General features: G+C 43.9%; 1 non-coding gene across 1 annotated transcript; it reads right to left on the bottom strand.

Moving 5' to 3' along the window:
• Window positions 1–505: 505 nt before the first annotated feature.
• LOC122666367 lies at window positions 506–610 on the bottom strand. Its single transcript, XR_006333560.1, has one exon. It is a non-coding gene; the product is annotated as a small nucleolar RNA R71 (small nucleolar RNA).
• Between the last annotated feature and the right edge of the window lie 24854 nt (window positions 611–25464).

Raw genomic sequence — 25464 nt, 5'->3', positions numbered from 1 at the left:
TAATTAGCACGTTCAACCTGTGTTGTGCTTTATGCATGGTCGACGTTCGTTGCACACCAACCTGACTGCCCTTGACTTCGAAATAGAGCAATCTGTGGTTAGACCTAAGGATAATAGTAATATAATGGGTGACGAAAACCAGCCAAGAAGGCCGCTAAGTGACCACTTCACTCCAACTGCCTATACCCTAGCATCTTATTTTTAGCTGCCTGCCATTCAAGCTGCTCAATATGAGATCAAGTCCAGCATCATACAGATGTTACCATCCTATTATGGACTTGCTAATGAGGAGCCTTACAAGCATCTTGATGAGTTCTTAGAGGTGTGCTCTACAGTCAAAATCCAAAACCTCTCTGAAGATGCCCTAAAGTTACTCCTATTCCCATTCTCTTTAAAGGACAAAGCCAAACACTGGCTTCATTCCCTAGATTCGGTTAGGATTTCTACATGGGCGGGGATGCAGTAGGAATTCTTAAAAAAAAATTTCCCCATTGGCCGGACTAATAGCCTTAGAAGAGCCATTACTAGTTTCTCCCAATTAGAGGGCGAACAATTTCATGAAGCATGGGAGAGACTCAAGGAATTACTTAGGAAGTGCCCCCACTACGCTGTCCAGAAATGGCAGTTAGTCCAGTGCTTTTATGATGGCCTCCATGACCGATATAGGCAGATGGTGGACTCCTCTTGTGGTGGAACATTTATGCACAAGAATGAGACGGAAGCATGGGATCTTTTTGAAACCCTTAGTGAGAATTCCCAACATCATGCTTCGGCCTCTCGGACTGAGATTCCACACATAGGACAACCAAAGAAAGGCGGTCTCTATGATATCAATCCAACTGTAGAGATGACTGCTAAGGTTGATATGCTGTGCAAGAAATTGGACTATCTGATGTCTGTAGGACAACATTCTATGTCCCCTTTCCCAATGAGTTTCTCTCCTCCTAATCAGACTGAAGCCTGTGCCTTATGTGCTAGCCCTAGTTATTATGTGACAGATTGTCCTTCGGTTGCACAATACCCTAAATTTGTTCAGGAACAAGTACAAGTGGCTCAAGTTTCCCTTAAATCGGGTAATGATCCTTTTTCCAATACCTATAACCCTGGATGGCGAAACCACCCTAACTTTTTATGGAGAAACTCAGTACCTAATAACCCTCCAAACCCACCATATAGGCCACCATTTAATGTTCAATCTAATGCCTATAGGGGTGGACAACCACCATATCCTCAACCCCAATAGAATCAATCCTTTGAGGAAAAGGTGCTAAAAACATTAAGTGGACTCGAGCAGAACACACAGCTACTACACTCACATACTCAGTCCATTAATAAGCTAGAGAACCAACTGGGTCAACTAGTTGATGCTATAAGCAGGAGGGACGCTGGCCAATTGCCAAGTCAGCCAATAGATAACCCAAACAATCAAACGGGTCCAGGGAAAGAGCAAGTCCAGTCGGTCATAGTCCTAAGGAGCGGCAAAAGGGTGGAAAAATCTGATGCGCCCTTAGCCACTAATGAGACGTTGCCTACTAAGTCTCAAAGCCAGGGAGAGGCTGAGTCAACCCTAGAGAATACTGGTGGTGGAGAAACACATGAGTCCATTACTGAAACACCACCTATGGAAAGCACTCATCAGTTTCCAAGGAAGGGGCTGCACATCCCCATTGTGGAGGGACCATCACCTGACTCTTACATTCCAAAGGTCCCTTTTCCCCAAGCCCTTCAAACATCAGCCTCAGACTATTTGGATAAAAGGGTTCAAAGATGCAAGAGATGATAGACATATTCCAACAAGTTTGCATCAATCTCCCCCTTTTGGATGCTATCAAGCAAGTTCCTGCTTACGCTAAATTTTTAAAAGACCTTTGCACCCAAAAGCGTAAGTTGAGAACTCAAATCCCTAAGACCGTCCATTTGACTGAATAGGTTAGTTCGGTAATTTCTAACCACCTACCCCCTAAGCTTAAGGACCCAGGTGCTCCTCTTATTTCCTGCATCATTGAAGATCTCTCCATAAGTAGGGCACTACTTGATTTAGGCGCTAGTATGAATATCTTGCCTAGTTCAGTCTATGACATATTTGGTTTAGGAGATTTGAAATCCACTGAGGTCATCCTTCAATTGGTTGATCGTTCAGTCAAGGCACCTCGTGGTTTGTTAGAGGATGTTTTAGTCAAGGTGGAAGAATTGTACTTTCCTGTGGACTTTCTTGTCCGGGATATGGATACAGCCACCACAGCTAAGCTTCTCCCTATCATTTTAGGGCGCCCCTTCTTAGCTACTGCAAATGCTTACATAAATTATAGATCGGGAGCCATGGACATCTCTTTTGGGAATAAGAAGCTTAGGCTCAACATCTTCAATGCATCCTTAGGTTCCATTCGAGAGGAAGAGTGTTTTGCATTGGATTATTAGATGAAGTTGTGGCTGATCACACTTCGCACATGCTTATTGATGATCCTTTGCAGCACTATGTAACGTTTGGAGAGGAGTCTGAGGCATATACTGAAGAGGTGCATACGTTGCTAGATTCCTCACTCTCTTCAGAACGGCCACCTTGGACAGTTAGGTTTGAACCTCTTCCCCCTGTGGCTTCGTCTCCCCAGCCTTCTTCTCTAATATCCCCTCCAAAGTTGGAGCTTAAACCTCTCCCTTCCACCCTTCAGTATGCATTTTTAGGGGAAGGAGAGACCTTGCCTGTTATTATCTCATCCGATCTTTCATCTAGGCAAGAAGCTCAACTTTTGGAAGTTCTTTCTGAGTATAAGGTTGCCATTGGTTAGTCCTTGGCTGATCTTAAGGGTATTGACCCTTCAGTATGTATGCACAGGATCTATTGTGAGGAGGAAGCAAAACCTTTTAGGGGCCCACAGCGTCATCTAAACCCTAATATGAGGGAAGTAGTGAAGAACGAAGTAGTAAAGTGGCTTGATGCTGGCATCATATACCCCATCTCGGATAGTCAATGGGTCAGCCCTACTCAGGTTGTCCCTAAGAAGTCCGACATCACGGTTGTTTCCAATGACCAAGGTGACCTTGTCCCAACTCGTACCACTACGGGTTGGCGTGTTTGTATTGATTATCAGAAGCTGAATAAGGTTACCCGGAAAGACCATTTTCCTCTGCCCTTCATTGATCAGATTTTAGAGAAATTGGCTGGGCAGAGCTACTTCTGTTTTCTTGACGGTTATTTGGGATACAATCAAGTTCCTATATGTCCCAGTGATCAAGAGAAAACAACCTTCACTTGCCCCTTTGGTACATTTGCATTCAGACGCATGCCCTTTGGGTTGTGTAATGCTTCGGCCACCTTTCAAAGGTGCATGATGGCCATCTTTTCTGACATGGTTGGCCAATATTTAGAGGTTTTCATGGATGACTTCTCTGTCTTTGGGTCATCCTTCGATGAGTGTCTCCACCGGTTATCTCAAGTTCTTAAATGGTGTGTGGAGACAAACCTCATTCTTAGTTGGGAGAAGAGTCATTTCATGGTTCAAAAGGGTATTGTCCTCGGCCACATTGTTTCTGTATGAGGCATTGAGGTTGACCCAGCCAAGATTGATTTGATTGCTAAGTTACCCCCTCCCACTTCCGTTCGACAGGTCTGTTCTTTCTTGGGCCATGCCGGCTTCTATAGGTGTTTCATCAAAGACTTTAGCTCGATTTCTAGGCCCCTGTGCAGTCTGCTTACAAAGGAGGCCCCTTTTATCCTTGATGATAAATGCCTTCATGCTTTCCACACCCTTCGTGATTCATTAGCTAAAGCACCCATTATGAGGTCACCTGATTGGTCTCTCCCCTTTGAGATCATGTGTGACACGTCTGACTATGCTGTTGGTGCTGTTTTAGGCCAATGGGTTGATGGGAAGCCTGTTGTGATTTACTACGCTAGTAAAACCCTCTCTGATGCTCAAATGAATTACACCACTACTGAGAAAGAGTTACTAGCAGTAGTTTTTGCCCTTGATAAGTTTAGATCATATCTTTTGGGCTCGAAGGTGATTACCTATTCGGATCACTCAGCTCGTCGGCATCTCCTATCCAAGCGTGATGCTAAGCCGAGACTCATCCGATGGATTCTCCTCCTTCAAGAGTTTGACCTGGAGATCAGGGATAAGAAGGGGTCGAAAACGTTGTAGCAGACCATTTATCCCGGATTCTTCTAGATTCCCCTCCCACACCGGAGTTGGTTCGGGAAACTTTTCACGATGAGCAGTTGTTTTCCATTTTGTCGAAATTGACTCCATGGTACGCAATTATAGTGAACTATCTCGCTGTTGGACAATTACCTCCTGATTGGGATAAAGCATCTCGAGATAAGTTCCTCTCTACTGTGCGATACTACTATTGGGAGGATCCAGAATTATTTTGATGCTATTCGGACCAGGTCATTCGTCGTTGTGTCCCTAAGAGTAGTTTCAGAGTATATTATCGTTTTGCCATACTCTCGCCTATGGGGGACACTATAGTGGCAAGAAAATAGCTGCCAAGGTACTACAATCTGGTTTTTATTGGCCCACGTTATTTAGAGATGCACACACCTTCTGCAAGGCGTGCTTGAGATGCCAACAAGAACGGGAACACTTTTAAGGTTAACGGTCAAAGACTGAAACCCTATGTTGATGGCCTTGCTGATGGCCAATTGATTGAGTCTTTAGACCTAGTGGATGTGGATAATGCTCATGCTTCTGATGGACTATCTTGAGCTTTACTGTTGTCTGGCTGAAGACGTTAAACTTAGCGCTTTTGGGAGGCAACCCACTATTTTTTCTTTAGTACTTTTGTTTTGTGTTTGTTTGTTTTTTTTTTTTTTTAGGTAGCTGCTACTGATTGCTGGATGCACTATTCTGCCATGTATTGCTAATTTCTGGTACACTCCTTCCCTTATCCCTGTTTTTATTCTTTTGCATACATTGAGGACACTGCATACTTTAAGTGTGGGGGGGGTGTGAGACCGATTGGCAGATTTTTATTTTTTGGCTTCTGGTAAGTTTTACATGTCTCTCTGTTACTTTGATGCGAAACACGAGAAAGAGAAACTTAGGAACCCTAATCTGAAGTAATGAAAACCCTGTTGAGAGGATAGTAGCTAGTATGTATCCTAAGGTGGGTTTTGACTCAGACAATAAGAGCCCCAGTTTGTCGAAGGGACAGACCACTTGACTGTCTTGTGTTTCTTTGAGCTTTTGGTTAGGAGTTGAGACCAAGTTTAGTTTTGGCGTGACATATAAAAAAAAAAAATCATGAAAGTTTAGTTTTGTTGCTTCAACTTAGTAACCGGGGCATCTAGGCCACAAGCCCAGAGTCTCGCGTAAAACGGTTGGAGTGACCAGTTAGATTATTATTACTTGTATTCTTGAATCCAGTTCGAGCTTGTAGCCTTTTTGGTTCGAGTAAGTAAGCCCGAGGAGTGTTTCACACTCAATCCCCTATAGCCATCTGGCTTGGGAGTGGTTGGCTTAAAGCTAGTTACATGAGCCTTCTAGAAAGCTTAAAAAGCCAGAACATTGCACGGATCTGAGAATCACGTAATTCAAAAATTCAAAAAAAAAAAAAAAAAAAAAAAGTGGAATAAATAAAAGTAAGAGTTGAATTCCTTGGAGCTAGACAGGGCACTCCGCCTCGGGAAGCAAGGTGACTTGATCGACACTCCTTGGGGTGAAACCTCTAAAAAGGAACTCTAGCATCACTATCCTTATGGATATATGTAAGAAACAAAGCTACCCAGTAGTTCGGGTGTCTTGTGTAGTGACCCTGTATGGCATTTGAGGAACAGTAGTGGAGTAACAAATGGAGTTCATTGTTTAAAAAAAAAAAAAAAAATGTCATTGCCTTGGTACAATTGTATGGTAAAAAATGCTCTGAAGCCTAAAGTCCTTGGTGCCCTTGACGTCATGAGTGATCTTACTTTAAGTAAGGTGGTGTTTGGCAGCTATGGAGAGACTCCCTAATTAGGATGTGTACTTGTTGCTAGAATCAATATTGGGTAATAAGAGCTCAAGTGTGGGGGTACCTTTGTCTTCTTGATCTTAAGTAGAGCATTTTAGTTTCGGGTTCGGTGTGCGCTTCTTACCCATTGTCAAAATTTAAATTTGCATTCATGAATTTTGTGTGTATATTCCTTGCAAACACTCACGAGATAAAACTCGTCCACTAGGGGTAACCTAGGGGTTTAAAGGCTTGTTGCACATGCTAAGTGCAACCGTGATACCTACGAAAGTGAGTTAGGTTTTTTTTATTTTCTTTTTGCTCGAGAACTAGCAAAATCTAAGTGTGGGGGTATTTGATGAACACATTTATGTGTGAAATTATCCCATTTAATTCTGCATTTTATCTGCTTAGAATGGAGCTACCTTGGGTATTTTCTGTCTTTTTCAGGGTACAGGGGTATTTTTGGCATATGAGAATAATTGGAGAAAAAGTGCATTTTCAGAGACTAAATTGAGAAAACCAGGTTGGAGGAGTTCAGTGCTACATAGGCACCAGGCTACCCATGGATCGACTCATAGGTTATCAAGGGTGAGATGGGAAGACGTTTCACTGAAGACCCAGGGGCATAATTATAATTTTAGAAAATTAAGGCATCTTCAAAAGATATCCGACCTTGGGTTCATATCGTCCAAAAAATTAATTGGAGCAACTTTAATTCTCGGACTGGATCCACCTGGGGCCAGAAAAGAGAGATATTTTCAAAAAGAGAATTTTAATCAAATTCATAATCTACATTAAACTCTCTCTCTCCTCTCTAATATATCTCTCTCATTTAGTACGGTTTAATCTCTCTCCAACTTGAATTTTCTCTCCTTCTCCCTCTCAAATCCTTAATGGGTCCTACCATTCCTAATTATATTTCACTTCTCTCTCCCTCCTCTTATATCTATTCTATCCAAATCCCTCACGGATTCGGGATATCCATCATTCTTTCTATCTCTCGTGCTTTCCTTTTTTTTTTCTTTCGTATTTTTTTATTAAATCTCTGATAGATATATAAACCCACGGACAGATTGCCATTCAATCCGAATCCCATTCAATTCCCATAGCCATTAGCCGTGCCCTCTTCTCTTCTTCTTCGTATTTCATCTTTCTTCTTTTGTTTCTTTGTTTTATTTTTGGATCTTGGATTTGGCAAGAAGGAGAGGAGGAAGATCACCGTTCCAGCTTCATGGATCATCATCACCATTGCTGTCCTTTGTCGCCTTCCACCATGATTGGCTAAGTTCTTTCTATCTTTAGGTGTAGATGAACTAATGGTGTTTGTTATTTAAAAATTCTAGTTTGTATGCTTGATTGCTTGATGTTGAGACCCCATCCCTATTTGGATGATTTTAATTGATGTATTTGATAGAAAAATTTTGTGTCTGTGATTCATTATTTTTCATTCAAGCAATGGTATTTTGTTCTTATGTGGTTGTACCGATGATGGATTATGGCTGAACGAACTAAGCGTGCCAAGCCCTATAAGCGAAGGACGATAGTACTCGTCAAGATAGTTCATACCTAGGAGGAACCCTACACTCTGTGGTATTATTAGGCCTGTGGTTATAATAAACCAAAGCATGCAACTGAATTGAATAGCAACTCATTGGGGATTCGAACCTTAAAGATAGTCTTCTCCCGTATTTGTACAGCGTTGTTAGTTTAGAGTTGTTTCTTTTGTTCTTAGTTTAAAATCAGATTTATTGCATTTTAATTTTTATCACTTTCATCTTAGTAATTTAGTCTTCCAGTTCCTCGTAGATCGACCCCTTACTTGCTACTTGCTAGATTAGTTTAGGGTTTTATTTTTTACCAGTTAACGACACGATCAGTTTCCCAGTTCTTCTTTTTGTTCATTGTTCAACAGTGAGCCAACCTGTATGACCTTGGAAGGGTCATCCTTGCTGAGTGGCCATGGAACAAGGTCCTCCACCGGCCTTCCTCTCTTCTCTGTTAGTTCATCTCTCTGGTCACTAACCAGGTTCTCCATGCACAGTGCCATCCCTCGTGTGTTGCCATTGTTCTTCTTCACAAAGGTGGCATAGCATTCTCAGGCCTTCTTCTGATCACCTCGTACTTCGCCTACTCCATTGTCAGTGGGGAACTTCATCTTCAGGTGGAGTGGAGATACAACACCCCTAAGGGCTATTAGAGACGGTCGCCCTAGGAGGCCATTGAACGACACCACGGACCTGATAACCATGAAGTTCCCCATGATGGTCACCTGTCGGGGGTGCTCTCCAAAGGTGACGGGCAGCTCTATGGTACCTCTAATGGACGCTGTGGTGCCCGAGAATCCATGGAGGTAGGTGGGCTCTGGCTTGAGCTGATCGTCTCCAAATCCAAACTGGCGGTAGGCTTCCAGTGAGAGTACGTCCATGGACGCCCCTGTATCTATCAATACCCTATGCACTGGTCGATTAGCTATCTCCACCTGTACTACTAGGGCATCTTCATGTGGAAAGCTTACGCCTTCCCAGTCTACATCCGAGAAGGAGATCACCGTCTCGGTCTTCGCCATCTTACTTGGCTTTTCTGCTACTCCCATGAACCTAGTATGGGCTTTGTCTGTTCTGGTAGACTCTCGCCCTGGCCCTCCAAGTATGGTGAGGATGGGGGCTCCCTTAATGCCGCTTGGCTCTGCTGCATCTCTTCTCTCGTCAGTGCGGTCTCTTTCTTTGCCTCGATCCGCTCTCCTTTCTTCCCTTCTTGGTTCTTCTCTTTCTCGATCTCCTTGGCCCGAACGGCCATTGCGTCTTCCCTTCACGTATCTGTCCAGACTCCTTGCTTTCACAAGGCCTTCTATCTCTCTCTTTAGTTGGTAGCATTCCTCTGTGTCATACCCATAGTCCTTGTGGAAGAGGCAGTACTTGTTAGGGTTACGATTCTCAGGTCCTGCCAACATAGGTCGTGGCTATTTGATTAGGTCATGGTCTTGTATCTGCATGAGGATCTATGACCTGGTGGTGTTTAGGGGTGTGAATTCAAGGTTGCTAGCCCTCTCATCCCTCTCTGATCGACGAACACTTCTTCCAGACGGGCGATCACCTTTCTCCTATCGTCGCTCAGTCCTCGACCTTTTATTCTCTTTGCGGTCATCTGGTGCTGACCTCTTATTATCCTGGGCCTTGCCTTTAATTGCCCTCGTCCATGGCTGTACTATCTCGGCCATGTTGGTGAACTGATTACATCACTCCAGGAGCTCTTTCATGGTCTTAGTCTCATGACGTGCCAACTCCTTGATTAGTTCCATGTTTCTGATGCCCCCAGCTAGGGCTGCATGCTGGGTCTGATCATCTAGGTCACAGACTTCCAGGGATTCCTTGGTGAACCTGCTAACATACTCCCTGAGGGACTCCCCAGGATTTTGGATCACGTTCAGTAGGTTGACCGTGGTCTTCTTCTGCTTGACGCTGCTCTAGAAGCAGGTCACAAACTGCTCGCATAGCTCTACAAATGACCCAACCAACCATGGTCGTAGTCTGGAGAACCATGAAGTTATTGTACCCTTGAGGGATGCAGGGAATGCTCGCCAGAATACCACATCTGATCCACCATACAGGGTCATCATACCATTGAAGTAGTTGATATGGTCATTAGGGTCGGTGGTACCACTATAGAGTTCAAAGGTAGGTAACCTGAACCTAGATGGCAGTGAGGCTGACATGATCTCTTCTGAGAAGGGGTGTTGTCCTGGGATTGAGTGTGTCTCACCCTTGGTTTGCTTCTTCAACCCTTCCAGCTTCTTGTCCAACTCTTGGAGTCTCTTGTCTAACTCTTCATCCCATGCCTGTTCCCCACGCCTTGCTGGTCGTTCGCTGTAAGCTCGTTCATGTCCTCTCCTGGAAGCCCCCTCCCGTCTCAACTGTTGGCAAGATGGTGAAGGGTCACGCCGTGATGAGTTTTGTCTTGAACACGAGGGGCTCCCTTCACGGTAAGTTCGACTTCGTTCTGGTGCATGACTTCCTCCTAGTCGACCATCAAACACCGATCTCAAGACGGACCCTTTAGGGTTAGGCACCACGGATTGGTGTGATGGTGTTCTCCCTCGATCCGACCGTGTTGGAAGGTCTGCCGTTCTCCTCGGATGCTAGGAGGGATCCCTTTGCTGCCTGGTGTGCCCTTCAGACCTATCACCCCTGGGAGGTGATCTCCTAGGGCTTTGCTCTTGCCTCTGCTCCTGCCTATGACGATGGGTGACCGGTTTCTACCTTAGATATTTGCGGAAGAGTGGTTGGTCGTCAAGGATCTGACGCTATAGGTCATTAACCTGACCCACAGTGGCCGGTGCATTGGGATCAGGTACTGCCTTCGCGGGGGCGGCTTCAATGGCTGCTTCAGGGTTGAGGTTGTCCACCCCCACTTGTTGGTTCTCAAGGACCTCCCTCTCTTGAGAGACACGATCCGTGGCTCTGTGATGTGAGCTCTCTGGAGGAGGTGATCCGTTCCCCTCCCTCGGGGCATTGTTGGTGGAGGGAGTGGCCTTCCTGCGTGCCATAATTGATCAGTGATGGAAATAAGCTAGTAGACACTATGGCTAGCGTCATTCCCAAAGACAGCGTTAATCTGTTGCGTCAAGAAATCGCTAAGTGGTCCTTCGAGTGCTGTAACCTGCAAAAGACCCTGGGTGACAAAGAAGAACCGGTGTGGTTCTGGCCTAGGACTCTTCGATGCCTAAGTTAGATCTCTATGAGCAAACAGATGAGTGAATAGAACTCAAGATGAGTTGAGGGGTAGAGTACCTTCCCTTTTATAGTGGTGTGTGGCAGGGTGGAGAGTCCCAGTTGATGTAGAGTGTCCTTCATAGGTGATAGAGTCCTTGAGTAGCAGGGCTCATCCTTGATAGGTTGTCTTCCCGTGAGACGTAATGTCCTTGATAGACTAGGTAGTTGCCTTCCTTAGAGACGTGGTGTCTTTGGTAGTTGCCTTCCTGTGGGACGTAGTGTCCTAATGGCCTTGGTATGCTTGGTGGATAGACCTCATCTACGTGGTAGATGAGGTTCCTAGTATATGAGTCCATTTATACTAAGTGACTCGATAGGCGATGGCCCAGAGTCCTCAATGATGCGACCTGTGCCTTGTTGATGGCGGTGGTGACTGTCGTGTTTGAGGGAGACTATGCACGGGGATGACGTGTTCGGGGAAGCGGTGCCCTGGGTCTTCGTCCAAGGGGGTTGGCGCCCAAGGAGATCCATGCCCCAAGGGGGTTGGTGCCCAGGGAGGTCCACGCCCCCAAGGGGGTTGGCACCCAAGGGTGGTCGCGCCCAATAGGTGTTGGTGGTTGGTGCCCGCGGTTGGTCCTTCACTGGCCCTGTTTTGGTTCCCTTCCTTGGACCGGGACACGTGGCGACCTCTGATTGGTTGGAGTGAATTTGGGTTCATCACCCCTGTTGTAGTAAGGACAGAATAATGGGAATCTTCTAATGTCAAAGGAAAATAATTAGCTGAATTATTTTTGGAATAACAACTATGGAGATAGTCTCATATAAATTAAGAGAATGAACCAAAATCTCATGAAGGGTTGGATCTCAACATAGTTACAACAAGAGATGTTATTTCGTATTTACCTGATTCTCTACTCTTTCTGTTTGACCTTTGTTCTAACTCTACTCTTTGAACTAGAGTTTTAGGATTTTTTGTCTTTTTGTTGAGAAGTATGCTACATTTAGTTGATGATAAAACCGTTTTTGTGATTCATACTATGAAGTTTGATTAATATATAACAGTATAATTAGAGCAATGAGTTCTTAATTATGATTGTAGTACTTTTTTAGAAGTGAACTGAAAGCAATGTATGCTTATTTGGACGTGTGGTTAATTTTATTTTTTGAAATGATAATGTATACTAATGTAATTACAGGTAAATATATAAACTGTGTAAAAAACAAATTTTTTTTTTGTTATTACATTTATGGCGACGGTTTTTTTTTTTATACTGTCACCAAAAAGCTAACCATAAATATACCCAATGGTATATTCTTATTTTTTATGACGGTTTATTTCGTTGCTAAAATAATATTTTTCGCAACGGAATAAAATATACCGTTGCCATAATTTTATATTTGGTAAAGGTAAGTGATGTAGTGTTGCCAAAAATAAGTTTTTAGGCAACAATACCGTTTCTACCGTCGCATCCTATATTTTTCCCAACGCCACCCCTTTTTCCATCGCCTATTTTTGGCTGTGCCATTTATGCCAACGGTTTTGGCAATGGGTTAAAAAATTGTCGCCCATATTTTTAGCAACGGATTTTTTATTTTAGCAACGGGAAAAAACCGTTGCCAAAAATGAGTTTTGTTGTAGTGCCGCCACAGTAACATCCACCTGTAGGATCATCTAACAAAACATATATAACAGAGTGTGGGCTCTACTGAGCCCGTGAATGAAACATACCATGCATGCACATGCAATCACAACCATATGAGTCCTACATGAGGTGCAGTTCATTTTATTTATTAACCACCGAACATCACAACTAAGGCAGGTTAGTGCTACGATAATCCCCAATACATGTATCCCTAGTGCGGGCTTTTAACCCCTTCCCGCGATACCACCCATTGAGTTGTCGGAGAGGATTGATCAGCTCCTGCATCAGTCACCAAGGTCAGCCCAACCAGCCCTCTGGGATTAACCTATGAGGCAGTCATCCTTTCTTTCATATATCACATTTCCTTTTTATGGCTCATAGCCCATATCATTTCTCTTTTCTTTTCTTTTCATTTCTTTTCTTTTCTTGTCTATTCTTGTCTTTTCTTTTCTCTTTCATATGGTCACTCTCACAGGTATCCAATACCCTAACCACTGTTGGCAAGGGTGCGTAGCACGGGTGATGAAACTCTAGCCCAATGCATCTATAAAGCATCATATGAGTCTGCTGGTGTCAACCGCATCCCATTCTATGGGCTACCATAGGCCTTAATTCCAAGCCGGCTATGGCATCTAGTCTAGCAATTCACATTCAGCAATCAATGTCCAATCACAACATTCACTAGACAAATATTCCTTATTCAGTAGAATTCTCAGCAATTAAAATAAGTGAACAGTGTAATAATATTAATATAAATTGTGTTGACATATTAGCCGTGTCGCATTTACATACACAGTGTAATTTCACTCACCTTGTTCTGGTCCTACTGGTTCAATAGTCGGTTCTGTTCCGGTAGGTGTCTGGCTGTGCACCTCGAGCACAGGATCAAATCCTAATTTATAGGATCATAAATCTGTGTCAATTAATATTCAAAGCTGTATTAATATCCTAGTGTTGGTCTAGGCTTACTGGTCTGACTCTGTGTTTATACTGATGTTACTTGGAATTCTCTGGGTCTTGCACTGGGCTTTCGGGTCCATCTACCAGTACATCATCTAGAGATGTGGAATTCTATCTAACTTGGTATCTGACAGTATAGTCAGCCAATACATGGCCAGACAGTCATACAAACCAGTACCCAGGTCAGCAGTTCAGCTGAATCCATTCCTGGGCATGGCTACTTGGCCCTGTGGGGCCAACTTGGGTACCCAAGGTATAGAGGACAGCAAGCATATGTGGAGAGGGGTATTTTGGTCATTTACCACCTCATCACACAGTCCATGGGTCACTGGTGAAGATCCAAAAAGACATGACACTAAATAAGCCCAAATATATCTCTGGGCGTTTCACTGAGTGATTGGTCCAATCACCCAGTGCATCGCCTAGAGCCTGTTTGAGACGAGTTTTGGTGCAGTTCTCTTGGATTTTACAGCAGCGCTTGCCATGGCATTGATTATGGAGGCATGAGGGATGGTCATGGACCATATTTGGAGTATAATCCAATGGTTCCGATGGTTTTGGGTTTGGTTTTCCCATTTGGAAGCCAGGAGTTGTTCTGACAGCATAGAGAACAACTGTCCAGGCTGAACTCAAGCTCAAGGATTTAGTTTGGGCTGCACACAAGGCCTCTTTTATGTATAATATCATGGTAGGACATTGATCCTAAGCCAAACTAAGCAAGGATAATCTTGCATGCAAATATGCATGCCCAGACTACCTATTCTAGGTACAACTAGGTAGTGCAGTCAGGTACAGAGACTGACTTTAGTCTCAACTGTAAAAACTGATATATTATAATCAGATCTTATATGCAATGGCTTTGCATGTCAGATATGATGCATTCCAAGGCAACCCCAAAGTGTTCTGAGCATTACTAGCCAGATACACTACCAACAGAGCAGAGATCAAGATACAAACATAGAGAACAGCAGCACATAGAGGTAGGAATTATTACCTGGAGGTGATATGCAGCTGATTCAGTGTGCAAATAGGCAGCATAGATCCTTCTTCTCCTTCTCTCTTCCTTTCCTTCTCTTCTTCTTCCTTTTCCTTCTCTTTCTCTCTCTCAGCTACAGCAACCAAAAACGAAATGAGGGGCTGCCCCCTCCCATTTATAAAATTGGCCCCACTAAGGCCTGTTTGACCTAAGGCTCCCCTCTCCCAGAATGCATTTTTAACTAAATTCTGGGCCATTCTGGCTGCACAGGTGGGGTCCACATGGTTCTAGGGGTGGGTAATGGTTCCTAAAATTCCCATCTACCCCTAGAGGGTATTCCTGGTCTGTAAGGGTGGTCCCCACATGTCTGGAGTCCAAAAAACTCATTTTAGCCACTCTGGGCGATTCTTTGGGCCTTTGGGCCAATCTCCCAGTGCATCGCCCAGAGAATGTTGTTGTATAAGCCTTGGGCTTGCACAGGTGCTTGGCCCATGGCTTGGGCATTGTACCAACACCTCATCCAAGGTCTTACACACATCTGAATAGGTGTGGGCCCCATAAATATGGATAGGAGAGAGAGTACCTTGGATTGATGCAGTACATCATGCTGTGGGCAGTGCAGCTGCATGGGTCCGCAATCCATCTTCTGACAGTTATAAAGGAGAACATCCTTGGGGTTCTCCACTGAATTCAACTATTGGAGTGATGCTCCACAGTGTGTTTGGGTGACTGGTCAGAGATTCCTGTCCTTCATCCAAAATTCCAGTCAGTCAGGGGCAGGTTTGATAGTTGCCTCACCTTGAAGGCAACCAGCTCATCAGGGATAGCTTCTCTCCCCACTAGAATCTTTCGGTCATGAAATTTTTCATTGTACAGCCTCTCTGCCTCAGCAAACACAAAGAGACTAGCATCAAAGGGTGCTAGTGCTACTGCAGGAGCCCTATTTCCCCTTATCCTAGGAGCCATTTCAATTTACTCACCTACACACAAGTAAAAGAAGACAATACATGTGCTTGGTTACTTAACTTTAACCAGAACATAGAGAACATATGCAAACTATTGTAACTTAACAATTCTAGTTAATTTGGGAATTTAGAAATTGGGTAGGGAATGTAACTCCCTTGAACATGGGTTTAAGGAGAGGATACCCAATAAACCTTTCCATGAAATTGATTCAACAATAATAACCAAGCATAAACAATGCAAATAGCCCGCATATGAGAGTAATAAAAAGGGGGAGATAAACACATTTAAGTCATGGAACCATATCCTACCCAAAAATAGCAAGAAATTTGGGAGTTTTTTCCTAACTTCCATCTAGAAATTTGACATGATGCCAAACAAGTAAGAATACATCTAAATTACAACACATCCATGAAATGTATGAAGATTATAACACATTTTCTAGTACAAAACTGATTTGCCCAAAAACAGTAGGGAAATTTCGGTTTTGGGAGGGGTTTGCCCAACCCTTGCCCTAATCGATCAAGTAGTGATGAAGTGGGATGTTCACAAATGGATTGAGGATAATATAATCCAAGAGAAACACTATTCCATTGCCCTTCATGCAACTTACTACAATAAAATGAGAAAGGGAAGAAGAAACCAACAAAAACCTTGGGGAAAACCTAGAAACAAACCCTAGGAGGCCAAAATAGGAAGAAGAACACAAACCATGTAGTAGGAAGCTTGAATCTTGAGGATGAAGGGTTCAAATCCACCAAATGAGGGTGTAGAAACTTTGAACGGATGAAGGTTATGGCTCCCTTGCTTTGTGCTTCCGTTCTCTCCAAATAAACCAAAGGAGTTTTGAAAACTTGCGGTTTGTTTTTTATGAAAATTTTGTGAACAGAGGCCTTGCGAACAAATCCACTATTCCGTCCACTCTGGGGGGGTTTTTTTTGGTGGTTGGTGGGGGGGGGAGGGGGAAAGGGGGGGGGGGGGGGGGGGGGGGGGGGGGGGGGGGGGGGGGAGAGGGGGGGGGGGGGGTGGGGGGGGGGTTTTTCGCGGGAGGGAGGGAGAGGGGGGGGGGGGAGGATAAAGGAAGGGGGGGGGGGAGGGGGGGGGGGGGGGGAAGGGGGGGGGGGGGGGGGGGCGAGATTTTTGTTGGGGGGGGGGGGGGGGTGGGGGGGAGGGGGGTGGAAGGGGGTGGGGGGGGAATATTGTGTTAAAAGGGGGGGGCGGGGGGAATTTAATTTTTTTTTTTTTGGGGTTTTTTTTTGGGGGGGTGGGGGTTTTTTTTTTTTGGGTCCTTTTGATGGGGGGGAGGGTTTGTGGGGGGGGGGTGGGGGGGGGGGGGGGGGGGTTTAGGGGGGGGGAGACCCGACGGGAAAAGGGGGGGGGGGTGGGTTATTTTTTTTTTTTTTTTGCCCCGGGGGGGGGTGGGGGGGGTGTTTTGGGGGGTTTTTTTGGGAGGGGGGGAGGTTTGGTGGGTGTTTTTTTTTTTTTTTTTTTTTTCCTGGATGAATTTTTTGGGGGTTGTGGTGTTTTTTGGTTGTTGGGGGTTTTTGGGTGTTTTTTTTTTTTTTTTTTTTTTTTTTTGTGGGTTTTTTTTTTTTTTTTTTTTTTTTTTTTTTTTTTGTTTTTTTTTTTTTGGGGGTTTTTGGTGGTGGGGGTTTTTTTTGTTTGGGGGGGTGGGTTTTTTTGCGGTGTGGTTTTGGGTGGATTGTGTTTTTTTTGGGGAGAGGTGGGATGGGGAGGGGGGGGGGGGGGGGGGTGGGGGGGTGGGGGGGGGGGGGAGGGGGGGGGGGGGGGGGGGGGGGTTTTTGGGGGTGGGGGGGGGGGTGGCGGGGGGTGGGGGTGTGGAGGAGGGGGGGGGGGGGGATTGTGGAGGAGAGGGGGGTGGGGTGGGGGAAAAAAAGGGAGGAGGAAATGAGGGGGAAAAAGGGGATGGGGAGGGAAGGGAAGGGAAAGGGATTGGGGACGACTCGAATAAAGATGTTTTTTGAGAAGGATGATGTGTGTTGTTGGGTGGAAAAGTGGGGGGGAAAAGTTTTTTTTTTTTTTTTCGATGGGGGGGGGGATTCTGCTTTTTTGTAAAAGGGGGTTGTTGGGAGGGGTGTGGGGGGTTTTGGGTTTTTTTTTTGGGGCGGTGTGGGAGTTGAGAAAAAGGTGACGGTTTTTTAGGGGGGTTTTTATTTTTTGTGTTGTTAGGGGGGGGGGGGAGTGGGTTTGTTGTTTTGGGGGGGGTGGGGAGGGTTTTTTTTAAGGGGGGGGGGGGTTTTTTTTATATGGATTTTTTTTTTGATGGGGTGTCGGTTGTAGGGGGGGGGTGTTTTTTTGGGGGGGGGGGGCGGGTTTTTTAAGGGGGGGGTTTTTGGGTTGTTTTTTGGTGGGAAAGAGGAGTTGATGAAGAATATTTTGAAAGGATTAAGTGTTGTTTAATGAATTGTGTGTGGGGTTTTTTTGGTTTGGGGTTTTATTTTGTTTTTTTTATTGTATTTTTTTTATTAATTTATGGTGTGTTTTTTGTTTGTGGTTTAATTGGGTTTTTGTTTTTTTTGTGGTTTGGGTGTGGTTTTAGGGGGGGGGGGGGGGGGGTTTTTGGGTTTTTTTTTTTTTTTTTTGGGGGGGTTGTGGGGTTTGTTTAAAGTGGAAGAAGGTGGGGGTGGTGGGTGAGTGTGGTTTGTTGGTTGTATAGTTTTGTTGGGGGGGGGGGGGTTGGGGGGGGGGGGGGGTTGTGGGGGATTTGTGTTTTTGTTGTGGGGGGGGTGGGGGGGGGGGGGGGGGGGGGGGGTGTTTTGGGGTTTTGTTTTTTTATGTTGTGGGGTGTGTTGGGGGGGGTGATTTTTGTTGGGGGGGTTTTTAGGGGGTTGATGTGGGGGAAGGAGGGATTTGGGGGGGGGGTTTTGTTCTTTTTTATTGGATTGGGGGGGGGGGGTTTGGTTTGTATTGTGGTTGGGGTGGGGGGGGGTTGTTTTGTGGTGTGGGGGGGGGGGGGTGTTGTTGTGTGGGGGGGGGGGGGGGGTGTGGTGGGGGGGGGGGGGGGGGGCGGGGGGGGGGGGGGGGTGGTTTTTTTGGGTTTTGGGGATGTTGGAATTGGGGAAGGGGGGGGGAGTGGGGGTGTGGGTTGTTGGGAGTGGTTTGGGTACCAAGGGGAAGAAGATGGGGGGGGGGGGGTTGGAGTTTTTAGTTTTTTTTTTGGCGGATGGATTTTTTTTTGGGGGGGGGGGGGGTTTGTGGGTGTTTTTTTTGTTTATATTTCGCCTTTGTTCTGTTGTGGGGAGGGTTTTGTGGGGGGGGGTTTGTGGGGTGGGGGTGGGGGATGGGGGGGGCTGGAAGGTGGGGGTTTTTTTTTTTTTTTAAACCGGTTTCGTTGTGGGGGGTAGTTTGTTGAAAATTTTTTTTTTTTTTTTTTAATTTGTTTTGTTTTATTTATGTTTGGTGGTATGGGGGTGGTGGCGGGGAGATTGTGGGGGTTTGGGGGGAAATGATGGAGGTGTTGGGGGGTTGTTTATGTTTGGGGGGGGGGTGGGGGGTGGGGGAAGAGATTTTGTGTTGGGTTGTTTTTTTTTTTGTGTTTTTTTTATGCAGAAATTTTTTTTTTTTTTTTTTTTTTTTTTTTTTTTTGTTGGTTTTTTTTTTTTTTTTTTTTTTTTTTTTTTTTTTTTTTTTTTTTTTTTTTTTTTTTTGTTAGTTGTGGGTTGGTGGGGTGGTGTTTTTTTGTGGGGTGGGGGGGGTTGGGTGGGGGTGGGTTTGGGTGTGGTTTTGTTGTTTTTTGGGTTTTTGGGGTTTTTGTTTTTTTTTTTTTGTGGGGTGGTGGGTTTTTGGGGTGTTTTTTTTTGGTTTTTGGGGGTTTATTTTTTTTTTGTGTTTTTTTTTTTTTTAAGGTGTTTTGAGAGTAAGGGTGATAGGAAATATTAAAAAAAAATAAAAAAATTTTAGGGGAGGAAAAATATTTTTTATAAATTTTGTATTTTATTTTTTTTTAATTTTATTTTTTAGAATTTAAAAAAAAAATTAAAATTTTTTAAAAAAAAAAAAAAAAAAAAAAAAAAAAAAAAAGAGGAGAAAAAAAAAAAAAATAAGGTTAAAAAGGGGGGGGGAGGAATGGGGGAATGGTGGGGGGGGGGGGTGGGGGGGGGGGGGGCGGGGGGGGGGGGGGGGAGGGGGGGGGGGGGGGGTGGGGGGGCGCTGGTTTTTTTTTCTTTTTTTTTTTTTGCTATTTAATTTTTATTTTTTTGAAAATTGATTGCTCCCAATATTTATGACAAATTTTTTAATTTTTTTTTATTTTTTTTTTTTTTTTTTTTTTTTTTTTTTTTTTTTTTTTTTTTTTTTTTTTTTTTTTTTTTTTTTTTTTTTTTTTTTTTTTTTTTTTTTTTTTTTTTTTTTTTTTTTTTTTTTTTTTTTTTTTTTTTTTTTTTTTTTTTTTTTTTTTTTTTTTTTTTTTGGCAATAAGTGATATAAGCCCTCAGCATAGAAATGCTACCCCTGTTTCCGCCCTTGGGGTAGATGTTGTAGGTCTCACACCTACTAATGATGCGAGCACTAGGCTTGTAGGAAGCCTTTGACTTGGGTGTGCTCTCAGACCTAGTCAATGCCTTGAAGACCCTTCTCCTGGTCTCCAATGAAAACATCTCTGAAATGTCAACTCAGGGTTTGTAATAGCACCTCTCCCCGGTGTTGGGTAACCCGAGAATACCTGCTAGTGAAGCAGTGGTCAACCTAATATCCACTCCCTTCACTCTGCTCTCTAGTCCAAACTCTTGTGCCCCAGATGGCACCAAATCGCTGTAGAAATACCAAACCAATTTGGGATAACAAGGTTTAGTAGGAGATAACATAGAGGCCCAACCTAAAGTGTTGAACCTAGTAAACAGACTGTACTGATGGAAGTCATCCACCTGTACTACCCGACCATTGACTATCTTAAGGGACCTAAACTTGTCCCAATCCTTGGAATGCTCATACCTAGAGAAGAGGAATCGGTCAAAATCGGGCTCCTCCGATGATGAATCATTCCTAGGTGAAGAAGGTGGCACCGTAGATGATGATGAGTTCTCACTCTCAAGCCGAAGCCTCTAATGGCCTACGGATTTCCTAGCCGTAAGAGGACTTGTAGACATCAGGCTGCAAATAGAGAAAAAGGAATGGTTAGCGTTATGGAAAAATTGATAAAACCCTAGCTAAAACAATAAGAGACTAAGAAAAGATCTAGAATAGAAAAATAATTAAGAAATCTTACCTAAGCTTGGGTAGATTCGCAAGAGACCCAAGGAAATGTGAGGATTTGGTGTGGAAATGGTCACACTACCCTCCAATGAGCTGCCCTAGGTGTTTAGAGAAGTTTAGGATAAGAATGGAATAAAATGGGCCCCTCTAGGACTGTTATACTTGCGCCCCGATTCTCTGGGTGATAGCACTGGGCGATGCATCTAATGCCCAGAGACATCGCCCAAAGATTATTTTGCTGCTGTTCTTATGCAACAGCCTATGGAAACCTCAAAGTTAACTCAAATAACTTCAATAAACATGAAAATATGAAATTCTATAAAATAACCATAATGTGTAAAAAAAAATTTAATTAATTAATTCAATTAAATAATTAGATGGATCCAATTTGGCTGGAATATAAACACTGCTCAGGAATTTTGGGGTGGAACACATGGGAATTTGAAATTTCTTGTTTTTATCTTGATCTAATAATAGATAAAAATATACATACTTGTAAGAAACAGTATGTGTGTAAGTAAGTAATATTATGTGCTTAATACTGTGTTTGTACGAACTGAGTGGTGTGATGCAATGCAAATCCGAATATACATACATAGGTATGTTGTAATACGTATTTACGACGTGTAGTAAGCGTAGATCTTACCATTCCCACAGCCTAGATCAGCCAAGATTAGGGTCTTATAGGTTGTCTAGTCAATCTGAGCTTTTTAGACGCTAAGGTACCTCGAGCCAACCCAATTATATTCTTATTATTTATAGTCATTTAAATTCCAGTAGACATGTACTTAATTCTTTTAATTAAGAATAACCTGATGCTTAGAACCATTTTCTATGACAGGACCCATTACCTCAGCCAAGGCTGGAGACCCCAGCATCATGCGATACATTAGACAACTGAGGAGAAGACTGATCAAAATACGTGAGATACGAGCTCGTGCTGAAAACCAACTAGTAGTCTATTTAGCTCTTGCGGACGTTAGTGAACCTGTAGGTCGAGCCATTTACCTATCTTTAGCAGACGAGATTAGAGGCGACATAGCTTACCTTTACGTGCCGAACATTATCACTAGTTGGCAATTACAGAGACTTGCCTGTTAGATCAGGTAAATAATTAGAAGACTTTTACTTAAAAATTTTGAAGTCTCTCACATAGTGTCATGCATAGCACATCATTACATAAAATGTTTAAGAAACATAACATAAATAAATGAAAGAAACACCTCATAACAAATAAAGAAGACATATCTAACAAAATACCTTACTGGTGCGACTTATGAAATTCACTGGAACTATGGACTAGGTTAGTACATGCACTAACTAGGAATTAATTGTTGACCTCGATGAGCAATATTGGAATATTGAACATTCTCCTCTTTTCAGAGAAGCAACAATGGTCAACACAAGAAGAAGTTCATTTGGTGGTCGCAAAGGAAAACAACCTCGTGTTATACCGGAGGTTGAATTGCCAAATGCGACTGAGGGTCAAAATTCTGAAGCATCGGCTGCTTCATCAGAGGTACCAGCGGCTGCACAAGCCACTGCTGCAGTGCCTCAGCTGAATGTGGCAGCCGACAATGTAATTGCATTCATGACCACTAGATGCGGACCATGCAACAACAACAAGAATTGCTTGGTCAGATGTCTACACAGTTTGCAACCATGATGCATGAGCGTGCGGCACCAGCACCACCACCCAACTGGCCCATACTATTTCCACCAGCTGTGCCTCAACACTTAGCGGAAAACTCTACCGCTAAGGTTATGGAGAGATTCAAGAAACTCCAACCGCCTGCATTTTCCAAGATAACTTCCGAGGCAATGCAGCCAGAACGGTGGATTAGTGCCCTAGAGAAGGCATTTGATGTGCTCGAGTACACGGATGCACAGAAGCTGATATGTGCGGGTTATTAGTTACAGAATGAGGCTGAAGCTTGGTGGAAGGCTACTAAGCCTAATTTGGAAGCCACTCACCTGAATCCCACGTGGGAGCCATTTAAAGAAGTCTTCTTCAAGAACTACTTCCCAGAGAGTTTCAGGGACAGGAAAGAAGCTGAGTTCACCGCATTGGTGCAAGGGACCAAGTCAGTGTTGGGTTACCAACAGCGGTTTGAAGACCTGTTCCATTTTTCTCCAGAGCACCTGAGAGGGGAAGTTAGTAAGACCAAGAAATTTGAGAAAGGACTCAAGACTGAGATTGGATCAGTATTGTCAATCATGGACATCTGGGACTATGCTTAGATGGTCGACAAGGCGAAGACGATGGAAGATAGATTTAAAGAGAAAGGGAAAGAGAAGGCTACGACGTCGCCTGGATTGAACAAAAGACCAAATAATTTTCAAACTTTTGTGTGGCCAAATAAAGCTTATCGAGGAACAAGTTCAAGCCCTAATCCAACTCCGTATCGTAGGCCAAACGTGGGTCAGAACCCTTTCCGCCCCACTTTCAATCGACCTGCTCAACCGACTACGAGTTAAGCGACAACAGCAGCTTCGCTAGCCCGACCAGCAACAAGTCAAGTGAGCCAAGCCTCAACACCTGCTATTCCACCCTATAAGTGCTATGTGTGCAATAAGGAAGGGCACTTGGCTAAAGAATGCAGATCGCGTGAGTATAGCGACAACTCGTCGAATCAGCCCTACGCTAGACCTTTTCAGCCATGGGACAATCGGACGCAAGGAAAGGTGTTTACGATGATGAATGAAGAAGCTGAGGCAAACCCCGATGTATTGATAGGTAAGTTGTTGAACACTACTAAATTATAGGGAATAGCTGGTTTACTTTATGTAACCTAAATTATATACGAACCCTAGGTACCCTGAGTGTCTCAAGCATACCTGCACGAGTATTATTTGACTCAGGCGCATCCCACTCTTTCGTTTTTACCACTTTTATGGGTAGGATGAAAGATCAACCGAGAGACATCGGGCACGAGTTAGTAGTCAGCACACCGACGGGTAGTGTCGTGAGTTTGAAAGAGGTATACGACCCCTGCTAGATTGAGATTTGTGGGAAGAATCTAACTGCACGGTTGATAAAGTTTGATATGAAAGATTTTAGCGTGATACTAGGCATGGATTGGTTGTCCGCCTATGGTGCAAACGTCATGTGTGCTGAGAAGAAGATAGTGTTTAAGATGGAAGATGGATCAGTTTTCACCTATCACAGTGAACCAAGAAGGAAACCTAGAAGGATAACCTTATCAGCCCTCCAGGCGCGTAAGTTGTTAGACAAAGGATGCCAAGGCTTTTTGGCCACTGAGGCAAAGATAAAACCCTTGGAGGAACTTAATGTCGTTAGAGAATTTCCTGATGTTTTTCCAGAAGATCTGACACAGCTACCATCTGACCGCGACATAGAGTTCGCGATTGATCTAGTTCCTGGTGCAGCACCGGTATCCAAGGCACCATATCGGATGGTGCCAATCGAACTAAAGGAGTTGCAGGTTCAACTTTAAGACCTGTAGAATAAGGGATTTATATGACCGAGCGTATCACCCTGGGCAGCACCCGTGCTGTTCGTTAAGAAGAAGGATGGTAGTATACGGCTGTGTATCGACTACCGCGAGCTGAATATGTTAACCATCAAGAATCGATATCCGTTGCTGCGCATCGATGACCTATTTGATCATCTACAAGGAGCAAGAATTTTCTCCAAAATTGATCTTAGGTCGGGATACCATCAATTGAAGATCAAGAGCGGTGATATTCACAAAATGGCATTCCAAACTCGATATGGACATTATGAATTTTTGGTTTTGTCGTTCAGGTTAACCAACGCCTCAGCAGCGTTCATGGACATGATGAACAGGGTATTCCATGACGTGTTGGATAAGTTTGTCATTATGTTTATTGATGACATTTTGGTGTACTCTAAGAGTGAAGAGGAACACGCTCGACACCTTACCTTTGTGTTACAGCGGTTACGAGAACACCGACTTTACACCAAGTTCAGCAAGTGTGAGTTTTGGCTACACCAGATTGGATTCCTGGGACACATCGTCACCAAGGATGGCATTAAAGTAGACCCAGGAAAGGTGAAAGCAGTTCTCGAGTGGGAGACTCCGAAGAGTGCCACTGAGATTCGAAGTTTCTAGGGATTAGCCGGATATTACCGACGATTCATTGAAAATTTCTCGCGCATCTCAGCACCCATGACAAAACTTACAAAGAAGGGAGCCAAATTTGAATGGAATGAAGCATGTGAGAAAAGTTTTCAGGAATTGAGAAACCGATTGGTAACAGGTCCAGTCTTGACCATTCCGGATGGCACTGGAGGAATGGTGGTATATACTGACACATCCAGAATAGGATTGGGTGGCATCCTAATACAGAAAGGTAAAGTAGTCGCCTACACCTCCACACAATTGAAGGAACACGAAAAGAACTACCCCCCTCATGATTTAGAATTGGCAACAGTAGTCTTTGCGTTAAAGATATGGCGGCATTACCTATATAGCGAAAAGAGTGAAATCTTCAACGATCACAAAAGTCTGAAGTATTTCTTCACCCAGAAGGAGCTGAACATGAGACAGAGGAGGTGGTTAGAACTGGTGAAAGATTATGACTATGAAATTCAGTACCACCCTGGTAAACCCAACGTTGTTGCTGATGCGCTAAGCAGAAAATCTCAGACTGCATCTCTCGCTTCCTTGGTCATAACCGAGCAGTTGGTAGAAGAAGCTCGAAAGTTTGATCTGGAACTCGTGATCGAAGGAACGGCTATACAATTAGTAGCTATGGATCTACAGTCGTCGAAATGGGAAGAGGTAATTATGAAATAACCATTGGACCCCGAGCTGACCAAGATCATTTAGGAAGTACAACAAGGAGTCCATAAGGACCTAGATTTTTTATTAGCTCATGATGGTGCACTAAAGTTTTGAGACAAATTGTGCGTGCTTGATGATTGTGATGTCCAAGATCGAATCCTTAAAGAGATGCATAACTCACCCTATACAATTCACCCTAGAAGTATAAAGATGTACAAGGACTTGAAGAAGTATTATTGGTGGATGGGAATGAAAGAGACCATAGCAATATATGTATCCAAGTGCCTCACCTGTCA

This window comes from Telopea speciosissima, chromosome 6 (genome assembly GCF_018873765.1).
Source record: "Telopea speciosissima isolate NSW1024214 ecotype Mountain lineage chromosome 6, Tspe_v1, whole genome shotgun sequence".
Taxonomy (NCBI): domain Eukaryota; kingdom Viridiplantae; phylum Streptophyta; class Magnoliopsida; order Proteales; family Proteaceae; genus Telopea; species Telopea speciosissima.
This window is presented reverse-complemented; position numbering and strand designations above follow the sequence as displayed.